This window comes from Ciconia boyciana, chromosome 9 (genome assembly GCF_034638445.1).
Source record: "Ciconia boyciana chromosome 9, ASM3463844v1, whole genome shotgun sequence".
Lineage (NCBI taxonomy): Eukaryota > Metazoa > Chordata > Aves > Ciconiiformes > Ciconiidae > Ciconia > Ciconia boyciana.
Window position 1 is genome coordinate 20,410,343 of NC_132942.1, and position 21,816 is coordinate 20,432,158.

Here is a 21,816-nt window from a genome sequence, read left to right on the forward strand (position 1 = left end):
GCTTAATACCTTAATTACAAAGTAATTTAGTTGTCTGTTTTAGTAAATGTGTCTGTAATTGTCTCATGTTAGTAGACTGGTATTTTCTAAGCTACTACAGTTTGTTTGGGGATGAAAATTACAGGCAAAGTAGAAATATCAGCATCTCTATAATCTTGCCTTAATTTTCTCGCTCATCAAGTTGGTATCAGTAATTAATGCTCCAAAAAGTTAAACTGCATTTGTTGGTATTGGTTCATCCAAGATCTTCTCAGCTAATCACTGTATTTTTAATGCTGTTAGTCCTAGTTTCAAGTCCCCAGCCATTTGGTATGTGATACTCTCTGTCTTTTCTGCAACTGGCAAGTCAATAGCAGAGCTAATCTGTTTTGATTCATATCATGAGGATGCCATAGGAGTTAAACAACGTCAGTTATGCATTTGCTGGGCGTTTGTGTCTTTTACTCTTGAGAAGGAAAATAGCCAAATGAAGATGAGATGAGAGACGAGGAATGGGACCATCCAGAGCAAGAACAAAGTTGAGGTAGCGAAGATCAGAGACGTAGGCTGGTGTGGAGTAACATGGCTGAAGGAGTAAATGTTGTAGAGAGAAATGGCTTGAGCTACGCAGGCAGGATGGCGTGTTCTGCGCGAGGGCTGCTTCTTGTGTCTTTCCAGCTCAGCTAAGTTTGTGTCTGTGCAACTTGCAGTCAGAGTGGAAAGGACATTGAGAAGGAAGAGGTGAGAAGGCGTGACGAATTGCTGCACGTGCAGAGTGTCTTGCTACCGCTTTTCTGACTGTTGGTGGTGATATTTTGTTCCATGCACCCAAGGGTGCTGAGGGAAGTGGCTGATGTCATTTAGGGCCACTTTGAAAGGTCACAGTAATCAGGAGAGAGGATTCTGATGACTGAAAAAGGGCAAACATCATACACGCATTCAAGAAGGGTAAGAAGAAGGATTGGGCAACTCTAAAACACTCTATTTAGCCTGGGTCTCTGGGAGGTGATGGCACACCTTCTCCTGGAAACTTTGTTTTAAGCATGTGGAGGACAAAGCAGTGGTTGGGAACACCCAGCATGGATCTGAAAAGGGCAATCATGCCTAACCAACCTGATTGCCTTCTGTGATGAGACTGGCTCACAGAACAAGGGGAGAGCAGTGGGTGTGTTTACCTTGATTTTAGCAAGGCGTTTGACATAGTGTCCCATAGTATCATCTTACCAAACTGGTAAGGTATGGATTGAGTAAATGGTCTATAAATTGGATGGAAAATTGCCTGGACTGTTGGGCTCACATGATGGTGATCAGTGGGCTATCACACAGAGTGTACAGAAGAGGCTGAGAAAACTGTGTTTGTTATCACACAATAATTTTAGGAAAATAAATACTTTGCTCCTTAGGGAAATAAATACTGTGCTCCTTAAGAAATATATTTGTTTTGGTGGAAAGAGGAAGCCAGACTGGTTGTAGAAAGCAAGTTTAAAAACAAACATCGAAGTTCTAGGAGGTTATACACATTCTGAGGTCTTTTAAAAACCTTGTAATTGAAACCACTCTCTTATTCACTGGTTTAAATACTCATTAATGCCAGTCCCCCCTTAAAGTCCAGGCAAAATCCATGTATCTCCAAGTTCTTGATTTTTTCTTTGAGGCACATTTGCCACTGGAACTTTATTCCCTGGGTGCTGGAGCTGTTTCCTCTTATCTCATAGTGGTCTTCTGGTAAGTTAGGTTTTCATCTGTGTTTTTGTGCATTTTGAGCAAAGTAACTTAGTGGAACATGTAAGCTTTGATATACAACAGTAGTTTTTTTTTTCCTCTAGCCAGAAATTTATGGCTAAAAAACCCCACCATGCGGCTTTGACCAAGTATACTTGAAACATTGTAATTACAGGTGATCTAGTTTCACAGCTCACAGACAAAGAAAACGTGTTTGTTTTACTTTATTAGATTTCTTATAATATGTTCATACAAAAACAAATGTGCATATACACACTCCGTCAATAATGCCAACTACAATTTATTAAGTTTTACAAGTCTTTTCTACTAGGTCACTGTATTGTTAAACAGACATTGAATGCAGGATCAATGCTAAAGATCGGAAGGCTAAATTTCAAAGTAAACAATCTCATCTTTCTCCTAATAAGTTTATAAGGGGTGTTTTTGAGGAAGTCTTAATTAATCATGGCCTAAAACTTCTCTTAATGCAGTTGTATTTTTCTAACAAGAAAATTAGAAAGAGACGGTATTTGGACATAAGCTGTAGCTCACACTGCCATTTCACTCTTCCCTGACTGCTGCAAAGCCCCTCAGTCAGTCATTATAATCCAGAGCTGAAACTGGGAGCGTGTTTTGGGGATATATCTTGTTGCTTTGTGATGAACTCGGAGGCCCTGGGAGAATCTCTTGGTGTTGACAGCCCCTGACAGTAAATGTCACATGAATTCAGAAGGAGCTCAAAGCCTTCTGGTGACTGCTATGAGAAGAGACATGGTGACAGAAAACCTGATTGATGAGCCATGCCACAAGTAGAGGGAGCGCTGTGTGGTGATTGCCTATAATTGAATGGTCCATGGAAGTTATTTCTGGGTTCCTATGAATGGTGACATACACTCCAGAAGTGTTTTCACAGGGAGGCCTGCAGATTTTAATCCTGCTACTCAGCAACTCCCTGTTACCGCAGCGTTAACAGACTTTAAAAGTTAACGGGCTGTTTTAGCTTCATGGCTAGCATAATAATTAAACAAACAATCATCAGTCATGCAATTACCTTTAGAAACGTTCCTTTGTCAGCTTTTGCCTCCTCTTTTTAGTGCTTTTTCCTTGTGGCTTGGCTCTGTGATCTGACAACATGGAGACGTTGATTATCTTCCCGATTCTGATGATGCACTCCTCTGACATGGGCTTGTTGCAGCCATGTTAAGCACAGTGGTGATGCTCCTGGCATTAAATGGGGATGTGAGACGCTGTAGCCCACTCACCCAGCAAAGCATCTGCTCGCACTGACCAATTAAATTGGCTTCTCTCTCTCATTAAAACCCTTGTGCAGACTCTGGTATGTCACAGATCTTTAAAATCTCCATTATGAATTCGACTTTCTTCTGGGTATTTTTAGCTTATACTTGAATAAATTATTATTGTCTCTTGCACTTAAACATATCAATTTCGGCTCCACGAATATCTCCTCTGGGCCATATTCAAAGACCTGAGCTGACTTGAACTGCTGAATCTATAGGGAGGATTTCAACACAGCTCTAAGCGCTTGGACATTGGAGCCATACAAAGAGGGAGAGAAATTCAAGCCCTCCCCTCTTCCCTTTGGTAAGTCAGGAGCACATCCCTTACAGATTTACTTGGTTGTGCCAATTTAATGTGATTTCTTCTGAGGGGCAGGAACCACTCAAGGAAGGCTGACAAGTTTTATCAACAGAATGGAAACTGAAGTGATAAGGTGAGAGTTATTGACCTGATAACTAACAAACAGAAAACTTCAGTGTCCCTCAAGCTAAATATTGCAATCAGCAGGTAAGTAAAAGATGGCAACAGCTGTGGTCTTGTCACTGACTGAGTGTGTTTTAGTGTAGAGGAGCAGGAGGTGGACTGTGAAAACAAACACATCCAGTTTGCTACAGACTGTTTCCCTCTATTACTTTTAATGAGAGCTAAACTCCAGAATGCACAATGGGACTATTTTAGATAGAAGGAACTCTTTGTACAGCTCCTAAATTCTAGACACACAGTTGCAATTAAAATGATTGCTTGCATATTATTAATAGCTCACCAGTAGTTTAAGGCTGTTATCAGGTATGGGACCAATTGGTACTAGCCACTGCACAACTGAATGAAAAGTAGTGCTGTCCTTGAAGGAGCTGAGTTAACAACCCAAACCCACAATGCTCAAAGGAGTTTGAAAAATGAGCGAAATGTAAAAAGGTGAGAGGAACTATGTTAAAATGCATCACTTTAGAGGCTGGTGAGCAACGTGGCTGGATTGCCATAGTCAGATGTTAGTAAATGCTGCCTAAGTGGGTTTTTTTATTAATTCTGAAATTGTAGCATGGAGAGGGCAGATGGGAAAGGAAGTGGAGACCTCCTAATGAATTATGATTTAGAAGTAATGGAAACAAAAAGTACTTCAAGTACAGAAATCTTTTGTTCCTCCTTTTTCCCCTTACATTTTTTCCTGAAAACATGCTGGGATTGCGTATGAAACCTAGCTGTTGCAATTCTCACGCATACCGTGAAATTCTTGTCTGACAGAATATGAAGGCTTCAGCAGCTGAACAAAAAGGCATGCGGTAGAGCTCTTGTATGATGTCCGTCTTCCCTTTCTGGCTCCTGGCCTGCTCCATACACTTGGGAAAGACAAATGGCAAGTGATCACTTCCTATTCAAATTCTGCATGCTAACTTTGTTTTTCACATGGAAGCAGTTTTTTACTTACCATGTTTGTCATTCTGCTATGTATCTTTTCTTTTTCCTGTTACAGTTTCTTGGGTTTTTTCCGTGAGGGTACCAGAACTGCACTTGGTATTCAAGAAGCAGATGCACCATGAATTCATACAGGGGCAAAGTCATACTTTTCTCTCCTAAGAATTCTGAACTTTCAATTTTCTTTTTTTCACTGCAGTTGAGCAATGAGGTGATATATTCATAGAAATAGGTATTATAATGTCAAGATGCATTTCCTAAATTGTGCAAACTAGTTCAGAGCCCATCGCTCTGTGTGTAAAGTTAGCGTTGCTTTTTGTGGATAGCCGTATTATAGTTGTCAGGGCTGAAATTTATCTTCTACTTTATCATGAAGCTGCTCAGTGTCATGAGATCTTTAAGTTTTTGTAGTAAATATTATCCTAATTAATTTAGTTTTTGTCAGAAATCTTCTTCACTGTTCCTCCTACTTTCTAGATCATTTCTGAACACATTGAACACCATGGACCTTAATCCCCATGGGACTCCACTGATGATCATCTACCACTTTGAAAACTCATCTTTTAGTCTAATCTTCTTTTTCCAATATTAAACTATTATTTAATGCTGTGAGGTCCTTACCTGTAGTCCCCGTCTGTTTAGTTTATTTAAGAGCCTTTTGATGAGGCCTTCAATATCTGAGGTTTCTGGAAGCTTGGGGTGAGTTGGAAACATAGGGATAATTTCTCAGCTGGATCTCTGTTATTTACATGCTTTTGACTCCTTCAGAGAATTCCAGCAGATTTAGGAGGCTCGGATTCCTTTTACAAAAGTCATGTTTACTTTTCCCTAATGTGTTACTTTTATTCATGTATTCACTAATTCTGTTCTTTACTAGAGCTTCAGCCAATATGACCAATATGGACATTAGACTTAGTAATCTGTGGTTTATTGAATTGCCACTGGGTTTATTTTTAAAAACTGATTTCTTATTAGTTACCTTCTAGTCCTTTGATAATCGCACCAATTTTCAGCAAAAGGTTACATACTAAGGGTATTAGCTCAGATGATTCATATTTAACATTCTGTAAAAATCTTGTATCAATATCATCTGTGCCCAGTGATATGTTGTTATTCATTTTGTCTGGTTTGTAATCTACTCTTAGCAACCTCAAATTAAGACAAGCCTTCTGTGAATGCCTTATAAACAAGATGCTGGTTTCAGAGTTTCGCCGAGATTCTCCAGGTGAAGAGAGGTTTTTTAAAAAAAAAAAAGTTTGGGATTTTTTGTGATGGCATTATCTTTTTGAGTGCTTCTTTGGTACGTGTGTAGCTCACAGGTATCTTGCAAGCTTCTTGCTCTTGATGTGTTCAAAAAGGATTTATTACATTTTTTTTATTTCTTTAGCAAACTGCTTCTAAACTCTTTCTTCAGTCTATGTTATTGTGCTTTTACATTTAGTCTGCCAGAATTTATGTTCTTTTTAGTTCTCCTTTTTCAGACACAACTTCAGCTTTTTGCAGGATACCTTTTAACTTCCAACAGCCTCCCTGATCCTGCTGTTTTATGATGCTAGCTTTTTGTTTTTCTCTCAAGTCTTTTTTGACAGGTTATATGCATTTGCTTTGAGCCTCCAATATAGAATCCTAAAATAGTCTACCTGCCATCTGAAAACATTTTACCTTTCTGGCTGCCACTCTGAGCTGGTTTTTTTTAACAGATTTCCTCATTTTTGAATTCCCTTTCTCTGGAATTGAGCACAACCACTGCATTTGCCAACATTTCTGCATTTCAGAGTATGCCATCATGAAGCAGATAAAAGGATTAAGGGTTTTGGCCTAGCCCAGTCTCTAGGAAGGCTAGAAATATCAACCATTAACATTTCACTAATGTTAATTTCACAAATTTCATTAACTGAGAAACAGGGAAGAAGTGGCTTGTCAGGGCTGGAGATGGTAGGAATTCCTGCCCTGGAACATCAGCTTCTCTCTCCAACCTACAACAGATAGAATGACAGGTAATTGGAAAAAAGAGGAATCTGGGCTGATTTGTCACCGCATCACTGAAGTTTGATACTAACTAGCTTGAGTGTTTTTGGGCAGAAGCCATCTACACTGTGCTGGTGGGAACCAGAGTGAGACATCAGAGTCATGCTGACAATGTCCAGTTCTCGCATTAGCAGACACAGGAACGATCTGGCATACCAAGAAGTCTGGAAGGACAGTGTGTGAATGCAAATAGTTCTTCACTGTGATAGTACTAGAGAATGAGAGCTTAGACTACTTCATGACTTCAGTTTGCGTATAACAAAATGGTAGAGGCTGGTTTGCTAGCTGATTCTTTTCAGGTCTCTCCAATTCCAGACTGCTCCTTGCAGTAAGTAGCAGCTGCTTACTAACAGCTCCAAAGATGCTCTGAAACTGGTTGGGATAAGCAGTCTTTGCCAAGTAGGTGCTGTACTTCAACGTGTGACTAAAGCTTGCTTACCAGTGAAAAACGTTTACTCTGAGGTTGAAAGGCAGCACCACTCAGCTACCGCAAAATACATTTAAAGCCAGGGTGAAGCGAACAATGCCAGTTACAGTGCAACTGCTGACTGGCATTGACTGCTTAGCAACAGTGAGAGTGATATGGATACAGATGAATTGACTGTTTTCTGAGCAAGCTGGGTAGGAACAGCAGTAATTAGCTGCTAGCTGATGAAAAGGCATGCTTAATTATTAGTATAATTATAGATATAATAGACCAGGAATTATTCAGTAAAAGTAAGAAAGCCAATATGTTACAAAGAAGGTAATCAGAATGGAAGAGAAAATGACAGCAGTGTGAATTCTTGAGAAGAAATGTAAAAAATTAAGATGATAAATCTGGAATCTTTTGGGTTTCCACTCTCTGACATATCAACTCAATTTAGCAATGGTGTAAGGATATACAGAGCTAACAAGGTCTGTGGCTAGTATTATTTCTGGTTTTATATGATGTTGATTTAACTGATTGTATGCCAGTGAAGTTGAGCTGTATTTTCATAAATCTCAGAACCTGCACAACTTCACAAGGGTCTTTTGTTCTCCTTCCAGCAGCACAACCACAGCACAACCATTTAGTTTGATGGATCCTGTGGGAAGTTGAGCTATAGCTGGTTCTGATCAATATTGGTAATTGATTATAATTATTTGATAAGGCAGCACTGCTTGCCCTTGGCACCTGAGTAAGTAATTGTGACTAAGAAGCAGTCATGTCAGTCAGCTGCCCTGCCTGGCCACTGCATCTTAAACTGTTTTCCATGCCCACTGGGGAGATGGGTGGAGATAACAGGCTGAACTGCACTAATAGAGATGTTAGGAATATGTTGTTAACATAGGATGTATAATCACTGAAATGGGTAATCTGAGGAAGATTTTAAGTACATCTCTTCCAATGTCAGAATAGGCATAGGTAGTGCTGGTCCTGTTTTTGTGCCAGGGTTTGGACCGAATGCTAATGGCAGCAGCAGTGATCTGGAGTCTTCTATAAGAATCTGGAACTGAGAGGCCCAAGATGTATACAATTTTTTCTAAAGTTGTAGCAGTTTCTGAAATTATGGCAGTGGAATGGAAGACTCTGGCACCAGCAACCCTAATCTAGATTCTTTGAGACTGAGAGTAGTGGTGCCAAGTGATTACAGAAATTATTATAAACAAATTTTATTGAATTACTATTTGAGGACTAATTATTAAAATGGCTTTTGATTAATGAGTTGTGAGTCAAGCTGGTTTGGCAAATAGCATTTTGATAAGGTATTTGTAAGACAGATAGTCTTAAGATGAACGTATAACACTGTAACCTTAATGATGATGTTAATGCAGAAATGATGTAAATGTGCATGAGAAATGACTGTATGAAGTCACTGGGGTACATCAGGACAAATTGAGTACAGACAAACTCTAATCAGCATCAGCTGAGCATAGAATCATTGAAAAGTGAAGCTGGAAGAAATCTCAGTTGATCACTTAGTCCATCTCCTTGTTCCACGATAGAATCAGATCTGCTTATGACATTCTTGGCATATGCAGAACTGTTTTTTCTCTGCCATTTTGTAGAAGACTTTTATCTGCTACAGGACTGTTACTGCACCGATCCTGACTCTTGTCAGGACTGTTACTACATCTCTCCATGGTCTTCTTTCTTTTGAGCACCTCCTGTTCTCAGTCTCTTGATTCAGGTCATGTTTTCCAGACTTCTAACCATTATTGTTATTCTTGCTGCTTAGCCTGTCAACCTTTCTTGAGGAGCAGTACCCAAGACAGGACGTGCCTCTGCACTGAGGTGTTACTAATGCTGAGTACAGCGAAAGGACCTGCAAGATGCCTTTCACGTAGCTTTTCTGTTAATATATCTGTGTAGTGTTTTCTCTTTGCTGAGGACAATAACCCCTGTTCAGCTTGTGATCTATCAGAACCTTCAGATATTTTTTTTTTTTCCAGACTGCTTTCTGCCAAGCTGATATCTATCCTGTATTTGTGCACTTTACTCCTGCCTAAGTTAAAATGCTACACTTTTTACAATTGAGATGACTCCTGTATTTATAGGCAACTTGTCCAACTTGTCAAAAGTTTTTAATACTTCTATCCCCCATGTATTTGTAGCCACTCTTTGCAGATTTAATCTTGGCAGATTTAATAAACACACGGTCCATTCCCTCATCCAGGCTATCAATAAAATATTGAATGGAACTTATGAACAGCTGAGTAACCATTCAATTTGTCCTTTAAATTTCACAGTGAACCCTTGGAAACTATTCTCAGAGTGCGAATTCCAACCAGATTTGTCTCGTGACTTCAGCCAGGGCATTCTTGCCCTCATGAATGTTGTGTGGGATAATGTCAGGAGACTCAGTGACATTGAGGTATGTGGTATCTGCTGCTTCTTCCCTATCCACAAAGTCTCATCCATTGGAGAGGGAAATTAGATTGAGTCAGCTTGTTTTGGTCATGAGGAATTTATGTTGACAAATGCTCATCTTATTAGTTTCTATGTGCTTAGAAATAATTCAGATTATTCTGGTGTTTTTCTTTTCCTGGACATTAAATCTTTTGGTATCTTAGTTATTCTATTTGACTTGTAGAAGATGACTGCTAGTGGTTCCAGTTATTTGAAAGTGTAAGACCTCTGGGGACAGTTGTGAAGGCAACAGATACAAACTTCTCACCAGGAGAAACCCTGTGCCAAATGTGAAATTTCTGTGATAAAGCAGAGAGACACAAAAGGTTCTCAGGAGAGTGGTGGAAGGAACGTTTTCACAAAAAGAAATTATTTTATTTCAGTCTGAGAAATTATGATGCAAATCAGCTTAATTTAAAAAATAAATTTCAGGCTAGCTTGAGAGAATTCTGAACAGTTTGAACTACAAGTCTGAACAGTCTTGTAGAAATATGGTCAGGGTCATGTAAAAGAAGAAGTTGGGAAACCTTAATTTTGGGCTGCACTGACTTCTTTGCCTATAATAGATTGGTAGTGAACATCTAAGAAAATAGAAATAGAGATTAGACTAAATTCCATAACCTTTTAACCCAGAAAGCCTGGATCTCCTCAGCAAAGTGTTTTCTGAACTCTAATATATGCTCACTGTTGACACGGGCTTACTCACAGAACAGAATAACCTTTGCACAGCTCAACGAGAAGTGCGTGTGTGATAAGTTTTAGTATCTCCTGTTCAGTCCGCCCATGTGACTGTAAGTTTGATCTTACCGAAGCAAGGTGTTACACTTTGTCCTGTAGCACTTCTGCTGGAGTGTTTGATACTGTGTGTATAGGAAGTGTATGTATGTTTATATGAACACTCCAGTATATGAGTCGAGGAAGAAAGAATATGCATTTCATTGGTATGAATAATTTGCTGTTTTTCAGAAACTTTGATTTTGCCTGAATTCAGTATTCTAAAGGGCAAAAAAAATACCACCCAACAAACTCTTATCTATGCTGTGCATTAACAAGCCTTTGGGTCAGTACCATTTCCACTGTGCATTTGGTTATGTAGAATTATCATCATAGTCGTGCCTTGAACTGTTTGGAAGATGGAACTGCTGGCAGAGGAGGGAAATTGAAAGTGTCATCAAACTCCCAAAATAGAGGCAGATGTATTCCATGTTGGCTGCAGGAATTTTGAAGTATGTGCGGGGGCCCTGTTACAACTCTTTTGTCCCTTTTTTCACTGTCTTCTGCAATATAGATCCCCTTCTTCTTCCTGGTCCTTTAAGCTTAAGGAGCTGTAGAAGTACTCTAGAAGTCATTTGTCTGTGGAAAAGTGTTCTTGCTTTCGGGCATCCTCTGGTTTTGCATGTACCCTCCACAGGCAGGTACTCACTGCAAGGTTGGAAATGGTCTTAGTGATGAAGTGGAGACGCATGTGAATATACTGAGGACAGGGGTGCAAGGCAATGCAGTACAGATTTTATAACACAGAGGTGAGTCATTTCTTAATAGTGAGGACTTTTGAGTATTAACTCTAGGGAACTTCCACTACAAGGCAGCTGTTAACATATTACTATGAATTGGTTTGGAAAAAAAAGATTAAAATTGCATAAGTAGATAAATTTTAGAGACAGAAATAATAATGACATTAAAATTGGCTGAAAGAACCGAGCTACAGTAACAATGGAACATTTTAAAAATAAATGGGTAGCTAGGAAAGAGTGTAGGGAGACATGCTGCTTGGAGATCACAGAGGCACCTAAGCTTGACAGTTTCTATGACTGCATGAAACAGAGAAACACAGCCAAGCCCCCGCTTTCTCCCAGCATATTATACTGTACAGCAGTCAGGTTTAGTAACACATTGCTGAGAAAAAGACTTCTACTATTTAGTATTCATTATGGATGGCATTTTTCAGATTTCAGCGCAGCAGTGTAAACAAGCCACACTGGAGGAAGAGTGGAGAAGAGTATTTCTCCAAGCTCTGATTTATTTCTTATTGATATTCACTAACTACACAAACCTATGGTAGCACCAATTTTAGAAAGGGAAAGTAGCTCTCAAACCACCACCATTTTCCAGCGTTCTTGCAGGAAGCCAACACAACAGGAGGCAAAGCACAATTTCTGCAGTAGGACAGGCGTGTGGCTCCCTTGTGAGGCTGAAACATCTGGTAGATTTGTCTCTATGAGTCGTTGCGGATCCGCAGGCCTGCCTGGATTCTGCCAGCTGCCTGGTTTCTATTCCATTTACACTGCATTTTGTAAATCTTGTCTGTGTGAGGAGGGAGCCTGTCCCCACGAACAGGGTGCTGCTGTGCTGGGACACCTACATCTGTGAGCAGAAAGCTGCCTGGACAGACCAGTATCCTAAATACTCTGAGGCTGACCAACCATTGTCACATCCAAGTGTGGGATGACACCAGCCAGTGACATAGCAACCAGAGAGCTGTCCTGCCTGCATGCTTGCCCTTGCAGAGAAAGGTGCATGGCCCACACTGCACCCCATGGGAGCTGGCCCCTCTTTTTTTGTTGTGAGACCATTTCTTCCAGGTGAGCTGGATGCCAGCCACCCAGAAAAGCAACACAGCTTTTCTGTCATCCATGAATCGTTAATTCCTGTAAGCCACAAGGGTACTGAGCACTGTAGCAGAAATGGGAGCCATGGTGTAGGGAAATGCACATGGGCTTTCACCCCAAGCTCCCTGCAGCCTCCCCAAAGCCTGCCTAACAGGAATGATCCAGTATGCTGAAGAAAGGCCACGTACGACAGCTCTGTTCCATGTGCACTGCCTGTGTGAGTATAGAGAGCCTGTAGTAATGGAGGATCTTTCCGGCTCCCCTCTCTGAATGAGTGAGTTCACATCATTCTGCTGACACAGGCACATTCCTGCTTTTGAACATGAATCCTCCTTTGGGAGTTGCTTCTCCACATTCCCTGCCTGTCTTTTACCTGGCCCTGATACAGCCTCCTTGCAGGCCTTTTTGAAAGCTTGGTGCTAGAGGTTCCTCTGCCCACCTCACCCAGCATCCAGGTCCCTGCTCCCTGCAGTGCTGTGGTAGAATCCTCCCCATCATTCCCCTTCCAGCTGGAGGTGTTAGATGTCCTCTTTCCTCCAAAGGCTCCCTTCTTTGAAAACACCTTGGTGGATACCTGTCTTTTTTTCAGAGGGATTCATGACAGAGTATCTTAGGAGTATTTGATTTTTCCCCACAGCTACCTCCCAGTAATACCTAACTTAAAAATGGGACCTACTCAAAAGTGCCGGAGCTTCTTAAAAGGAAATTAAAAGCAGCTGCTATAAGGATGCAGAAGATGAGAAACTAGATAAAAACACCCTATCTGAAGCTCAGAGCAATATATCACTAAGTGAAATGATTCTACAAGGGACCAAAAAGGCAATATTCTAACAGCAAAGTGGAAGAAAGTATTCAAAATCAGGGATTTCTGAGCAAATAAAGAAACTATTTAAAAAAAAAAAAAGCATTAACTGTGAAGCTAAATCTGTAGGGCAGGCACGGGAAAATTTTAAGGTGCAAACTCACTAAAGGAATAATAAAAATACTAGTAAAAATATTTTCAAAATTGCCAGAATCAGGTACTTTTCCAGAGGTTTGGTCAGCAGATGACCAGTCTCTAAAAGGATTACTGTAAGAGAGGAAAACTGCTGTTGAAAAGTAAACTGAAGCTTTGGGTTGGTGCTTACTATGGTTGAGGTAGGTTATTCTCCCATGAGAGCCAAACTTATGGGGACAAGTGTAAGGAACTGTCTCAAATTAAATGACATTAAAATGCATTTTAGGACTAATTGATAAGATGAAGAGTCAGAAATTGCCAAGACCATATGGTAATCACTCAAAAGCTCTGGAGGAAAACAAATATGCAATTATGGAGCTACTATAGGGTGTAACCCTTCACTTAAATCAGTCTCCCTGCAGGAGGGATGGAAGATGGTAAATGTGACAACAGTCCCTGAGAAGGTCCCCAGGAGCGAAGTGGAGAACTGCAGACCATCACACTGGAGTCTGTACTGAGCAAGTGAGTAGAAATTGTAAGAATAAAATGATTAAATGGATAAAACCCAACGTATTAGGGAAAGTTTTTCTAGTGAGAAAACACATTTCACAGATTGGTTAGAGCTCTCGAAAGGGTTCTGAAGATGCAACTGAGATGACCTAGTCATAACAACATAAGAAATGCTCTAGTGGGTCAGACCAGTGGTCCATCTGCCTGCACTGGCCACCTATTGTTGCTATGACCATGATTTTCTAAGTCTCATTCATATTCCCCTCGCCACCTTCTCTCCAAACTGAAAAGCCCCTTTAGTGTCTCTTCCAAAGCAACAACTAGAAATCAATTTAATCTGGTTGATTGGTCTTAACAAAAGTTGTAATTAAGCTGTAAAATCCCTTGCCATAGGATATTATGGATGCTCAAAGTCTACTTGTGCTCTGGGGGTAACAGGAAAAGTTAATGGGGAGAAGTTAAAGCATAACCTGTTAAATAGTAAAACCAAGGATTGTGGCTCAAAAAGTTCCAAGACACATATTGTTGGAAAACAGAATAATAGTCCAAGAAAGAACCACTGCATGCCTGAGATGTTCTTAAATTCCTTCCCCAGGCATCTGTATTGAAAGCCAGATGCTGCAGTAGAGAAACCTTCGATCTGACCCAGTGCAGCCTTTCTTGTGCTTTATGTTCTGTCAAAAGAAAATGAAACATAGATATGAATGTAAACACTTCTGATGGTTAATGGTGAACACTGAACAGTGAATGCTGAGCTCATCTCCCCACTATACAAGCAAACAATGAATTTTTATTTGAATGCTAATGAAGATCTCACTGTGATGCTGCTAGCAATATAAAGAGGAAAGCTACATGGTGGAAATAAAGAAAGGCTCTTTATAAAGGAATGAAAATGTATTGCAAATATTGATGTCATTAACCACTCACAGGTCAAAAACATACTTGAATCTACTGATGTAATTTGAAGTAGGTAAACAAGTATTAAGAAGAATCTTTTCTTACAATTAGTGCATCTGCTATGATCTGAAAAGGAGAAATTTGTATTTCTTGTATCCCTTTAACTCCAAGTGATACAAGGTTTTTAGTCAAAAAGCAGATCTTTCTACAGCCTTCTAATCTATTCTAGATCTCTTTTGGTTTTCGGATCAGAGCTGAGGCAAGCTTCTTTTACAAATTTGTGCTGCAGTCTAATAAAAGAGTTGTTCCTTGCCAGGAGAATATTACATACAGTTCTGAGAAAAATGAACAGAGTCAGCTTGTTTGAGAGCTAACTGATGCTTACTCACAACACTGATAAGCCTGACATTTACTGAGAAGTGCCACAATTCCCAGTCCAATGAAAAATCCCAAGAGGATGTTTTTTTCAGTGATGCTTCACATTCTATTGACTCAGGATAAGCTGGAGTCTTCTAAAGTATTTTACTAAAAAAAAATAATGTGGAGCCCAAGTCCTCCGCTTGAATTACATACAGATGTGCTTTGGCACATTTGTTAATGATCACGGTATGTTTAATGATGCTCTACAAGTTGCCAGTGCCTTATGTGTCATATTTCATTCCTGTAGTGTATTAAAAGCACTTATGCAAGAATTCTTGGTGTCTTGACTGCAATTACAAAAATTATACTTGGAATAATGCCACTTAGCACCTCCACATAAAAGCTAAATCTTGTAGTGAAATACCTGTTTGTGATACTAGGCAGTGTTCTGGCTGTTAGTGTAGTCTTTGCATGTTGGTCTGTGCTTTGGCTTTCTGTAGCATCCACAGTATCTGGCCATGCAGGATTCTTCTGGAACAGGCCCTGCCTCAAAAAGACTGTCAGAAGGCTTTTGAATGTTCGAGTAGATTATGTCAAGAAGTTCCCTTTTGATCATTATTATAAAGATATGTTCAAATAATTCTAAAATATTAGTGATGCAAAATTTTCATTACAGACACTGTGATAATTAGCTCCCATATCGTGCTCCTTATCTAGGAATTCCATTATTCTGCTTTTAATTATCATTTTGACCAACTTTCAATGTACAAAGCTGTTTCTCTGGCACTTTAAAATAGACAAGTATTCCAAACAGTGGCTAAGAATTTTCTGACAAAATTGTTTTTCAGGGAAAAAAGTTCTTATTTATCAAAACGTGAACTTTTCACAGAAACATAGGTTCCAGATGTCAAGAGCTGCAAAATCCATCACTTCAGGTGGTAGTTTGTTCCCAAATTTAACCATCACTGCTGTTAAAAAATGTGTGTTTCATTTCTGGTTTGAATCACTTTCATTTTTCAGCCCTTAGCCTTTCTTCTGTCTCTGCTAGATTAAAAAGTGTTGGTTGATATTTTCCCCTTGTGAAAGTATTTATCGAATCACCCCACAATTGAGCTGTTTAAGTTTGCCAGTTACATGTTCTTCTCTCCTCATATACTTTTTATGGCTCTTTTCTGCCCCCAATCTAATCTTTCAACAGCTTTAAATGTGAACATCAGAATTAGATATACTAGTCGTTTCAATGATGCTGTACCCAGAGGTTGAACGGATTCCTTATTTCTAATCACTTCTCTCATTTTATCATGCTTTTACCTTGAGCATTTGTGGTGAGCTTCTTGCCCATTAAGACCTCCTAAGTCATAACCATTGCACTCCAAGATAGAGTTTTCTGTTCTGTAGAGTAGCCCATATTCTCTGTTGGTTCATTGACTGCTTCTTCTTGAGCTTACTCCTATTGTACCTTGCATAATATTAAGTAGAGAGCAGCCTCTCTTCTTGAATGTTCAGGATCTAATAGTTCTGAAAAGCAGTCATGCTGTGTTTCTATAAATTGGTTCTCTAACCTTTTTTTCCTTTGTGCCATTATATCAATTTATTTATGAATAATAGAGGTCCCCATGTTTAGTATTTTACCTCTCAACATTAAGCACTCAGTCTTCTTTCTCTGGTGACTGATGGGATAACTCTACTCATATATTTACATTCTTACTGCCAGACAGTTTCAGTGTACAATCTTTTCCAGTAAGAATTTTAGTCTGACTAGATTCCTTAAAACTTTTTCTTTGGTATAAAAAAAATTCTTTCACTTTTATGACTTATACTCTCTTTTCTGTAGTTTATGGCCACGTGCTATGGTATATTGTTGGTTTTGTCACTGGGATTTACTATTTTCTGCTGTGTCAAGATCTGATTTTATTACCGGTGTTTTACTTCATCTAGCTTTTTTTTTTTTTTAATTAAAACCCTCCATTTTTATATACATGCATTTATAGTTCTTAATTTGGGGGGCACCTTTGTTTAGCTTCTTAGTCCAATGTCATTTTGATATAATAAAATATCACCTATGAACTGTTCCTATCCCTGTACTAAGCTTTTTCTCTGAACTAGCTGTATACACAGAGTATTTTTGTTTTACCAACCCTTAGCAATCTGTTTGCCATAGCTCATGACAGATTTCCCCCAGCTCCCACTTAATTAAACACATCATATATGTTTTCCTTGTGAAAAGTCTGATTTCACTTTTGACTTTTGATGGAGACCATCACCTCTGGGTAGCGTCTTCTTCCCCTCTGCCTAATTGGAGTTGTGTGTATAACTGGAAGGATTTCAGAGAAACTGTCAACAGTACCCTGGGGCTAAATCTTCTAGCCAGTAGTCTGATTTGCCTTCCACAATCCTTCGCTTGCATTTCCCTTTGAAATTTGTGACATGCAGTAGGACCTCATGCTCCTCCCCAGCACTTTCTAGTATCCACCTAGGTGTCTCATAAAAGACCCCTTCATATTCTGCCTACAAGTCAGCAGATCTCTGTCATCACATGCATGGCTGTGGTATGCTCCTGGTATTTAAATTCCCATCAGCACAGTACACTCAAAGTTCTCAGCTGAAAATGTATTTTCAGATATAGCCTTCCTGGAGTTGTCAGCTTGCTTTTCCTCAGCTGAAAGGCAGCTTCCTGCTATGTTAATAACTACACTGTGCTATGCTATTCTATGCTATGCTATGCTAAACTATCCATTGTGAGAGGAGACTGAGCCTCCTTGAAGGTGAGAGGAGAGCAAGCAGTCTGAGCTTGGCCTAGTGCCTCATGCCCTCTTATATTGTTTTTGTGCCTTATATTTGTTCTCTCTTTGTTCGTCCAGATTAGAAGCTCTGGCCTCAAACTGCTCTGGGTATGTGCTGTGTATGCCATGTGGGCAATAAAGACAGCAGCTGAAGCAATTACTGAAGTATTAGTGACTACCCTGGAAGCTCTTGGAAGGCAGGTAAGATGACTGAGCACTATAGAAAGGCAAACACAGTTTACTTTTTTGAAAAAAAGAAATCAGGCAATTAGAGACCACTCTTCCCAGAAGTAACTCTGAAGAAATATTACATGATCAATTTAAAGCAAATAGAAGATAAAAAGAAAAAAAAAGACATAGATTTACCAAGAATAAATCATGCAATCTTACTCTAATTTCCTTCTTTGACAAAATAATGTCTAGTAGATGAAGAGGAGGCAGCAGATGGACATATTTTGCTTTAGGAAAGCTTTTGAAACTGTTCCACATGATTCTCTCAGAAGCAGACTAAAGAAATATGGTCTATATCAGTCTGCCCAGTATTTCTGGCTGGGTGAGACATTTACCTTGTTTCTGTATAAGGGAGAGACCATATGCTGCAGCCCTTCGTCTAATACATAACTGTATTGTACAAGTGTAGAAAAGCCAGTGCTTCCTGGGGCAATGAGATTTATTACATATGTGCAGACAGATCCACATACTGCCATGATCAGAGGCACTAAGTAGGCTCCCAGCAAAGATGGCCTGCAGTGTACCCAAAATAGTCCATCCAGCAGGCAGCTCTCATCCCTGTGGACTCTAGTCTGGATCCAGAAAGGAGCGAGGGAGACCACAGCCAAATTCATTGTCCTGGCAGGCCATGGGTTGTTCATAGCTCAAGGTTCATCATTTAAAAGGTACGTGATGTTACCATAATGTGGGTGGCAATGGTGCACTGTGAGACTGGGAGGTTATTTTGACTGGAGTCCTGCTGGAGTATGTCCTGGGCCCAGTTCTATTCAGTTTTTTAATTAATGACCTATATGATTTAACAAAAAAATCATAAGATTTGTGGATAAACCAAGATGCACTTTGAAGGTCAGGATCAGACTTCTAATTATATTGAGAAACTGGAGAAAGTGATCCAGAAATCAACAGTATGAAATAAAAAGAAACAAGTGCTGTGTGCCACATTTATGAAAGAGGAAACAAATACCAAAATATAAAAAAAAGGTATAACTGCCTGCCTGAAGCATGCCAGGAAAAGATATAGGAATTAGAGAAAATAAAAAATTAAACATGAGTGAGCAATCATGGAAGTCTCATACTGGGAGGTGTTAATGAAATGTATTATTAAAACATGGGAGGAAATCTCATTTTCTGCAGTGCAGTTGAGGCCTTTGCTGGACTTTTGTGTCCATGCTTAGTGCTAGAGGGTACTGGTGTTGTGAATGATGTGGGTACCAACAACAGAGGAATGAGTAGGAAAGGAATTTTGAAAGTGGAATCGGTGTTATAAATTGTCACAGTACCAGATACGCAGATTCTCAGTTGTTGGTGAGATAGTTTTTAGAGAGATAAGCTATATAAATCAATGTGAAACTAGATTGCAAGGTTTTAACATTCAAAAGCAATGAGGTATTTTTATAGTTGACAGTTGTGGAAACTCACCAAATAAGCAACAGCATGTGGTTCAAGATCGCAACTCCTCTTTGAGAGAAGTAAGAAAATTCTTGTAATTTAGAAAAATGGAAGGAACTGAAATCAATAACATTGAGGAAGGAAATAGCAAAGAATGGTCTCAGCAATTAAAGTCCCAGCTAAGCAGGCCCCATGAAAAATGGGCAACTAGATCAATTAAAAAATGTAGAAATATATCTACACAAATGCTGCAACTCTGAAGCCTAAAAGAGGTGAACTAGAATGTCTGATTTTAAAGGAAGTTATTGACATAATAAATGCCTCAGAAACTTGTCAGGAGGGTAGGAAACTGTAATAATAGGGAACAAATTACAGAAGAAGGCTGGAAAGGGGTACGCTAGTGCTGAAGCAGTGGAGAATATGAGGAATTGTCCCTAAATGAAGTTTGAGCAGAGGACATTTCTGAAAAAATCAATAAAATGAACAGTAAGAAAGCATCAAGATGAGATGATACTCAATCAAGGGTTCTGAAAGACCTCAAACACTAGATTAAGAGAAAGCTAAATGTAGCATGAAATGTGTCATTTAAGTTGACCACATTGCAAGAAGGATGGAAAGTGGCAAATGTGTCTTCAGCCTTGAGAAAAAGGACTCCAGGACAAATGTGGAAAACAACAGATCAGTAAATCTCACTTCCAAACTGAATAAGTGGGTAAAAACTACAATAATAAAGAAGAGAACCAGTAGACAATTTCATAAATGTGATTTATTTGGAAAAAGTCATTACAGTTCTTGCAGAAGGAGACCATGTCTCATAAATCTAGTTGAACTCTTTGAAGATGTCAACAAGCTTGTAGGTAAGGCTGATCCAGTTGATAAAGTGTGTATGGACTTCCAAACAAATGTCAATAAGTCTTTCTGCAAAAGACTCTTAAAGTAGTTAAGCTGAGATAATAAGATGTCCTCTTGTAAGTAAATAAGACAGAGACAAAATGGGACAAAAAGTGGGAGAAAAGATCAGTTTTCCCAGTGAAAGGAGCTCTACTGCTTAGTCATGCAACTGTTTGATTTAGGACCTGTGCTTTTCAATATCCTTATAAATGATTTGGAAAGGGGAGTGAATATTACAGTGACAAGGTTTGTGGATGACACAAAATTAGCTGAGATAGTAAAATCTGACCCTGAGAAGAGAGGCAGATAGTTCTCATGGGAGTGAGTGACTGTGTCAGAAATGGCATGTGAAAGTCAATGCTAATAAATGCAAAGTAGTTTGTCTGGGAATATACATATTCAATTATATATTATACTTATTCAATTATGGATTGAACATTACATTATTATCACTCAGAAATAGAGTTGCTGTAGGATATCTCTGTGAAAACATTGATGCAGTGACCACAGCAATAAAAAATTCAAACTGAATGAGAAAAATTTTTAGAAAAGGAAAAAAGGAAAAGAAAAACATGATTATGTGATTATGTCACTGTATAAATGTTTGGCAAACCCACATATTGATTAATATGTGCAGTTCTGTTCATCCTGTCTCATAAAGAATAAAATAGAACTAAAAAGGATGGGTGGGAGTTATTTAGCTCAGAGATTTAGACACCTAAATTTAGGTTTCTACCTGTAGGTGTCAATCTGTGAGGTAGATATCTAAACTCCAACACTAAATCAAAGCTTTTTAATCTGAATTCCACCCACAGAAAGTGGATGAGGACAGAATGGTTTTCATATCAGGACAGAGAAAATAGTCAGGCATGGGACAGAGATCTTGAGATCTCCTAGCTAGCTAGGAAACAATGAAGAGGGGATGGCTATTATTTTTAAGAATAGGAGAAGTTAAGGATACCCCATGAAATTATTAGGCATCAGGTCTAAACCAGAGTGTCATACATTCTCATATAACATATTATTAAATTGTAGAACTTACTGCTGGAGGATATTGTGTAGGTCAAAAGTATAAATGAATTAAGAATTTCTGGAAGGCTGATGGGAAGCCAGTGTCCTGCCAAACAGAATTACGAAGGCTCATTCAACTGTCAAAAGCCAGGTAAAGGTACATGGATAGGACTCCGAGGCAGCTAAGTAGGACAATAAAGGCAATTTCTAGGCCAGAACAGAGACCATGAGTGAGAAACTGGTGTGCACGCCACCAATAGCTCTTTTTGTGGTCAGTGGGACACCATGAAGACAGAACCACAACTGGGATCTCAGGAGTAGAAAGTGTGGTATACTCCAACATAGACTTTGGGGGAAGGAGAGGGAAAGGGAGGGAAAGAAATGCTGTGCAGAAATTTTAGGAAATGAGAGAGACTGATGATAACCATAAAATAATAACCATTAGCATAGGTAATGTCCAGAACATGGAAACAAGAAGCAGTGTTTGTAGCTTATGATCTTCAGCACCTCAGAGTTGACTGAATGAAGAAAATCCTAGAAGCCACTAGCAGTACAGCTGTTCCCAGGCCCTGCGGCTGGTTACGCTCCTGCCTGGGGCTTGAAATGTAGGTACTGGAATTCACTTGCTAAATCTAGTCTTTACTAGAGCAATGCTCTAGTGGTTTTTGAAGACTTAAATTGCTAACAACCACATTCAGCCCAGCTTATCTTGCTCTGTCCAAACTCCTTGGGTTTCACTGACCGGTGGAATTTCAGTCATTACTGAAGTTGCAGATGGGATCCTGAATGCAATCAATAATGACCCAAACATGATCAGTTTGGATGGATTGTCTCAGAGGAATAACTAACAAGATATGCAGGGCTGTGGAGAGTAAGGCTGGAGAA

The 21,816-nt window shown here is 39.3% G+C and overlaps 1 long non-coding RNA gene across 2 annotated transcripts in view; it reads left to right on the forward strand.

Annotated features, from left to right (window-relative positions):
• The first annotated feature begins 1,329 nt into the window (after positions 1-1,329).
• The window catches only part of LOC140656801 (uncharacterized), a 32,717-nt gene continuing 12,230 nt past the window's right edge, over positions 1,330-21,816 (forward strand). Inside the window, exons 1-5 of one of the 2 annotated variants that reach the window (XR_012044154.1) lie at positions 1,330-3,303; positions 4,243-4,354; positions 9,154-9,278; positions 13,271-13,381; positions 17,488-17,610. This is a non-coding gene — a long non-coding RNA (uncharacterized lncRNA). The remainder of the gene's footprint in view (positions 3,304-4,242; positions 4,355-9,153; positions 9,279-13,270; positions 13,382-17,487; positions 17,611-21,816) is intronic. The other variant, XR_012044153.1, reaches the window with a different exon arrangement.